Genomic DNA, 7636 nt, shown 5'->3' with positions numbered 1-7636 from the left:
GGCATATTGAGATAACGGGAAGCTGCCAATAACCAACTCGTGGGAGACGGAAAGAGTGCACAGGAGTGGGGTCGATAGATAAGTCCGCCATAAGATTTGCCACTCGAAGGTCAAAAGGTTTAGGTAGACTCGGTCGATTGACATACGCCTGCGAACGCGAGTCCCGCAATATTGACAGACAAGGGACAGAATCGGGAAGACGGTGGGTGCGAAACACACACCGGAGCATCGAAGACTGGCGCCGGAGGTCGAGCAGCCAAAAACCTGCATCCACTAGAAGGCTAGGTATTGGAGATGTCCGAAATGCACCCGTAGCCAAGCGGACCCAAGCATGATGCACGGGGTCAAACGTGCGTAGTCGTGCATCAGTTGCGGATGAGTAGATCTCACAGCCGTATTCCAGCTTGGGAAGTATAAGTGTACGGTGAAGCAGAAGCAACGTGTCCCTGTCCGTACCCCAAGAGGTGTGACTTAAAACCCGAAAAAGGGATAATGCCTGCCGACAAGACACCTTAAGAGAACGGAAATGGGGAACCCAGGTGAGACGGTTGTCAAACAAAAGGCCAAGATATCGAGTCGCCTCCATGCATGAGAGGCGTCTATTGGCGAGGTATAAATCCGGGTCTGGATGGACACCACGGTTGCGACAAAAATTCATGGCTACGGCCTTCGAGGTGGAGAATCGAAAACCGTTCATGTTGGCCCAACTGGACACCCTATTGATCGCCAGTTGGAGCCTGTGTTCAATCAGTGACATCCTAGCAGCAGCAAAAAAAATACATAAATCATCAACATATAAGGAGCTGAGAATGCCTTCTGGAAGAGTATCTATCACACCATTAATGGCGACTGCGAATAGTGTAACACTAAGAATACTTCCCTGTCGGATACCATCATTTAGAGCACTAGCCTCGGAGAGAACACTCCCAACTCGAACCTGTAAAAGACGTCTAGATAAAAACTGCTGAATAAAAATAGGAAGGTGGCCACGAAGGCCCAAATTAAACAAAGACTATAAAATGCCATGACACCAAGCCGTGTCGTAGGCCTTCTCCAGGTCAAAATACACTGTTACTTGATGATGGTGATTAGCGAAGGCCTCACAAATGTAAGACTCAAGGGATAAAAGAGCATTAGTAGTAGACCTCATCTTTCGGAAGCCGTACTGTACCGATGACAAGTACTTCCCCCCTCTCCAAGTACCACATCAGTCTTACATTTACCATATTTTCTAACACTTTACAAATGCAGGATGTCAAAGATATAGGACGGTAGTTCGTAGCCTGGAGATTATCTTTCCCAGGCTTCGGAAATGGGAGAACCACTGCGACAGCCCAAGAAGATGGAAAGTCACCGGTATTCCAAATCATATTATAAAGATTTAATAAAATGTTAAAAGCCCGGTCAGACATGTGACGCAAAAAGGCATAACGAATGTCGTCTGGACCAGGGGAAGAGTCATGACACTGAGACAAAGCAGTCCGCAACTTGGAAGCAGAGAAAGGGACATTATAAGACTCCTCTCCAGCGGAAGAAAAGTTTATGCCGAGAGATTCCATTCTTTGGCGGTGATGTGCGCCCGGGGCCGCAGGAAGCGTCCGGGAAACACTGGCAAAGTGCTCCGCGAAGAGGTCGGCGACAGTCCTAGGGTCTGCCACCGTTTGGCCAGCAAACAACAAAACTGGTGGGGGAGCAGTGCTCTTACTGCTCTCTCTTCTTTTATTTCCCTTCACCCATTGGTTTTATCGCCCCTGGAGTGGCCCTATCTACTCATGAGAAGAGGATATCGTGGGTTCTGATGGGTCCCTGGTAACGTTGGTGTTCCAGGGAATGAACACGCAGACCGCCTCGCTAAAGAGGCAGCAAGTCGCGCTCCATCCCCTTCCCGTGTTCCGTTTCGAGATGTATTTCATGCAATTCGTGTGGCGATTGCAGATATTTGGCAGAGGAGATGGCTAACGGGGGTCGCAACCTCGAAAATGGGAGAGATTACTACTTCCACACTCCCTCAGTGGACTTACACCCATGTCCGAGGTCGCCTTGCACAGACTTTATTGGCGCGACTTCGTATAGGTCACACGTACCTTACACATAGGTACCTCCTGACCAGGGACCCTCAACCTTACTGTGATGACTGCTTGGTGCCGCTCACCGTGCGGCACCTGTTGGTAGAGTGCCCTAGTTTGATCGAGTTACGACGCTGCTTCCTCTACCGCTGTCGCGGTAGAGATAACGGTGTCTATTATATCTCAAAGGTCCTTGGACCAGAGTGCCTGGCCCAGGGCCATGACGTTTTTAGGTTTTTGGGAGAAGCTGGCCTTCTCCCAAAGCTGTGAATTTTATTTTATTATATGTATTTTAATGTTTTATTTAATATTATTGTATTTTTTATAGCTACCTTAAATTTTATTGTTTTTAACTGCTTTTAGACATTTTAGATTTTTTTTTTAAACCTTTTTGTTTTCCATTAAAAATTTGTAGCGGCACCAAATGACATCCGCTGTTGCGGCGCCTAACATTAAATCCATCCATCCATCTTAATTGTTCCATTGCAAGAGACTAGAGAGCTTTATTATATAACACGGTATTAAAACCTGTAGGGATTTTTAAAACTTTTAATAAAAAAAAATAGGTTATATAATTTCCAAGAGTAATATGACACCTAACATGGCATTGATGGCAAGCTTTTGTTGCTGTTTTGTGTCTTAGGTCCATCTACATCCTCTACAGAGCTCACACCCCCAGCTTATGTGCCCACTGTCTGCAAATACAGATGATCTACCTGGTAAGTTAATTGTTGATTGTATTGCAGAACATTCTGATGTTTCTGAGATCAATAATTATGTCCATTAGTAGTCAGTATTACTTATTGTTTTTCTTTGCTCACTTCCTCAGCAACCTCCACCACAACGTCCACTTCTCACCACGGATCATCAGCTCCACCAGTGGACCCAGCTGAGTGACCTTCTTTTCTGTCAGATTCAGACCGGACTGAGCAGGTGATCAGGGGGCCACTGCCTATTAAGGAGAGATTTTCATTCCCCCAAAAATATGATGGCCGAAGTTTCCATTATCATTATACCAACAGACAATTAGTTAATGGGGAAAAGGGAAGCGTAACTGGCTGACTTATTCAAGAAGTAAAGATGCAGTCTACTGCTTTTGCTGCAAACTATTTTCTAAGAAGTCCATAAAATTGACAACTGATGGACAGCAAGATTGGGTAAACATAGGCGCACTCCTCAAACACAAACCGCATGAAAAGTCTGAAGATCATTGTAGTAATATGGTCAAATGGAAGGAGTTTTATTTTATTTTATTCTTTATGTCTTTGTACAATTGAATTTATAATTATTTTTTTGAGCTAATAAAGTTGAAATTTGGAAGTGTTATTTGTTTTTATTGATCTTGCATTACAATTTATTGTTCCACATTGCCGTTGCATTTTTTTAAACAAAAAATAATCAAACATGACACATTTACAGTAAGAACATTGTCTACCTGTTTATTTACTTAGGGGGCCCCCAAATACAATTTCGCTTAGGGCCCCATGGAGGCTTGGGCCCGCCCTGAACCCCTACCAAAAAAATCCTACTACATGGTACAATGTTTTTCTACTTTTCTCTATTTTTCCTCTTCCTCCTTCATGCTTCTGCTTCTCTCCTTCTATTCTCTTTTCTTGTTTCTTTCTTCTTTCTTCTTTGACTGCGTCAGGTTGCCACATATGATTAGGTTGTTTAGTTTAGTTTATGTATTTACCATAAGTAATAGAATTTAATTTTCGTTCCAGATTCTGTCATGGGGAAGTTCTCCTACCTACGTGGCAACTACCAGAAGCTACTTCGAAAAATAGAAAAAATACCAAGTGGTTCAGCAGGGGGTGTGACTCCAAAATGAGAGTATTTCACAGCCTTGTCATTTCTTCGACCAATATACAACATCACCTTCGAAGATGAGGTGTTTGAAGGGACCTTTGAAGAAATGGATTTGCTGGCTACACCAACCCTATCAACCACCAGTACTACAGCATCCACCAGTAGCATTCTTTTTCTTTCTGTTACACAACCTGACTCTGATCCTGTCTTCTGAACAATCACTTATATCATCTTCATCTTCTACACCTAATCTAGTCTTATCCTCTGCCATATCACCTGTGCCATTACCTCATCCACCTTCCTCTTCTGCACCATTCCCTTCAGCCATATCTTCATCCATTTCCTCTGTGCCATTATCTAATTCACCTCTCTCTCTTCTGCACCATTGGCTACCACATCATCTTCATCTCCTTTTCCTACCTCTGCTTTTCTGAATTGTTCAAAGTCAATCTCATACCTCCAAAGAAAAGAAAAAGGTCTAGCCAAGAGGACATGATATATAGAGTAATGGAGTCAATGGCTACTGTCAGTAACTTGTTGAAAACCTCAGAACCAAAAGTAAATGAAACAAATACATTAAAGAAGTTTGCTAATGAAAATGTCAATAACTTATTAGATTGTATTCCAGACTCCCATGAACATATAAAAAGAGAGTTCATTGATGATCTTCTGACTATCACAAAAAAAGCATTCATTAAATATGATAAGGAAATCAGAAATTTTATTATCCAAATTTCAAACACATTTTTAAAAGCAAGATATTGTTTATTAAACAATTATGAACAACAAGCATTTTATGGAAATAATATGAGTGGGCATAATGACAAAATACATTACAATTAACTTAACAGTACAAGTACATTTTCCATCACTATTAATAAGAACATAAATATGGACAAAAAGCCATCTGAGTATCATGGTTATCCTATTTCAGTCTAGTGACTTCTGCCAGGGATCGTTAAACAAACCTAATAATACAAATTTATGAATCAAGTGACCTTGTCCAGAAAAACTGGTTACAAAAATAGAAGAAATAAGGAAAAGGGAAATCATGTTTTTGTGGTACAATGCCATTCTCTCTTGCCATGGAATTTGCCCAATACCCATGAAATAGTCTTTCAAAGTGTCCCGTACTTTTTTAGCATCATTAGAATGGCCCCGAGGAATTCTTTGAAGGCCCGTAAACCCACAAGGTGCTTCCTCCCATTCTCCTGGAGTTATGGTGTTCCGATCCATATTCTCTCTCTGCAGCTGTTCAGGTGCTATGTAAATTTTACAGTATGGTTTCATTAGGTATGTCTTCAGTGGGAATGCATCATCTCCAACAATCATGTAGGGAGACTTTATGGTTGAAAATGGCAAAAATTAATAATCTGGCACCTGAAGTCTCTTTTCTTCCAAGTATTTTCCCACGTTAAACTTGGCCCAAACACCTGCATCACTTGCTCTACCTTGGGCTCCAACGTCAACATACAAGAACTTGTAATTGGCATCCACCAAGGCTAACATGATGATGCTATGATGTGTTTTATAATCAATATTCAGATACTGAATTTGCTGGTTTCCTGATAAGGAAACGCTTACCATCAAGAGCCCCCATACACAATGGAAAATTCCACGCTTGCCACTTACTGCCACTCCTCTGATGTTGTGGGTAGTTTGATGAAATCTTTCTTGAGCGTGGTAAATATGGCATCGCAAGTCTCTGGGATGATGCCCGATATCAGGCTGTGACTTATCCTGTAGGAGAATTCCAATAAACGGCGCGATTCACCTGCAATATAAGAAGACAGATTATAATATACTGAAGTGATCAATTACAGTAGAAATTAACTTTATTACTGTAGTACAATTTGGAATACAGTACATTATATGTTATATGTATATAGCCACTAATCTGATTGTTTATCAGGAGTAGATTTTTCTCCTTTTTAAGTAAATATGTTGGGGTTTACCAAATTTGTAGGAGGAACACTAATCAGGATATGTTTTAGCATAAAAATTATCATTGGTGGATGAGGCTACAAGATTGTGTTTATAGACACAATGGAACTAAAGACTGTACCATTAGTTTTGTTAATTTAGTATAGCAAGAGGCAGCCAATCCCCTTGGGGGCAAATGTTGTGAGTGAATATAACTGTTGTGATGGCCAAACTATTTAATGCTAGACTAATCTTAAGATCTTTAATCAATCAACTTTTTCTATATACAGCAAACCATTAGTGTGTGATTCACTTTTGTTGGTTAGGGGGTTAAAGTTTTTTTTTTTTTTATATTGCTAGAAATACATAAGCGTACTTTGTGTGGTTCTTTCCGGGATAGCCGTCCCATACACCAGTTAAGTATCAAAATGTTATGTTAGTTTACCCTATGAGGGGTCCAGGTGGAGGGAAACTGCCGAAGTCCTCGTAGTTAGATCACCTTGATTATAGACGTTTCCAGAAGAACAATAACCCCTCCTCCCGCGGATAGGTTACACATTCTAAGTTAAATTAGTATAGTAGGGGGTCTTAAAGTGGAAGTATTGATTAAAACTGCAAATTTACCTGCTTAAGTAAACAATATAATATTACAAACCTGTTGCCAGATACCGAAGTGTGATAGACAGGCGCTGAGCAGGTGAGACAGCTTTCCTCATCTTGGTATCTTGCTTTTTGATGAATGGTGAAACAACCTGAAGCAGTTCAGAAAAGTTCTCCCATGACATCCTATGGTAGTCATAAAATCTTTGCCTGTCCTCCAGGCACATCTCCTTCAGCAAATTATTGAATACACTCTTGTGTTTTCTGGCCATCCATAGCTTTACCCAGTATCTTCTGCGTTTCTTTGTGGCACTAATCAAAGCTACTGCACTTGTAGCAAACAGAGTGGTAGCAACATACACTTGAAAAACGTTGTCGTCCATTGCGAGTATTATTGTGACACTTTTAAAAACACGGAAACAGAATCGTCTCCACAGATCTTGATCTTGATTGATCTTGATCAAGGTTAAGATCAAGATCATATTTGGAGGCTCAGGAATGCGTCTAACCATTCGCTTAAAGATATGATTAGATGGATGCCTTTTTGTCCAACCCTGTTATTGGAGTTCAAGGTTTATGTTGACTAGTGTAACCGAGGCTTTAGGTGTTCTGCGGCGTATCCGCCAATTTTTCTCGCCCCTCCAACAGCTAGCTCTGTACAAGGGCCTTGGATTTTGGATTTTAATTTTACTGGCTCTGCAACAACGGTCATAGGGCGCCGCTACTATAAATTAATTAGAGCTAACGTGTATATAAAAAAAATAACTAATTAAAAGTATTTAAAACGACGCAATCAAAAAGATAAAAACTAAAAATACTATAAAACTAAATAAAACATTAAAATACATAGAGTAAAATCAAATAAAATTCACAGCTTTGGGAGCTTCTCCCAAAAACCTAAAAACGTCATGGCCTTGGGCCAGGCACTCTGGTCCAAGGACCTTAGAGCTGTGATGGACAGCGCTATATCTACCGCGACAGCGGCAGAGGTAGCGGTGTCGTAACTCGATCAAACTAGGGCACTCTACCAGCAGGTGCCGCACGGCGAGCGGCACCAGGTAGTCATCACAGTAAGGTTGAGGGTCCCTGGTTAACAGGTACCTTTGTGTAAGGTACGTGATACCTATGCGCAGTGGCGCTAATAAACTTTGTGCACGGCGATCCCGGACATGAGTGTATGTCCACTGAGGGAGAGTGGAAGTAGTGATCTCTCCCATTTTCGAGGTTGCGACCCCCGT

The 7636-nt window shown here is 41.4% G+C and overlaps 1 pseudogene; it reads right to left on the bottom strand.

The window, feature by feature from the left end:
• Window positions 1-4619: 4619 nt before the first annotated feature.
• Window positions 4620-7261, bottom strand: LOC123509549 (annotated as a pseudogene).
• Window positions 7262-7636: the final 375 nt, after the last annotated feature.

Source organism: Portunus trituberculatus, chromosome 27, assembly GCF_017591435.1.
Source record: "Portunus trituberculatus isolate SZX2019 chromosome 27, ASM1759143v1, whole genome shotgun sequence".
Lineage (NCBI taxonomy): Eukaryota > Metazoa > Arthropoda > Malacostraca > Decapoda > Portunidae > Portunus > Portunus trituberculatus.
Note: the sequence above shows the minus strand (reverse complement) of the source record. Positions and strands in the feature narration are given on the sequence as shown.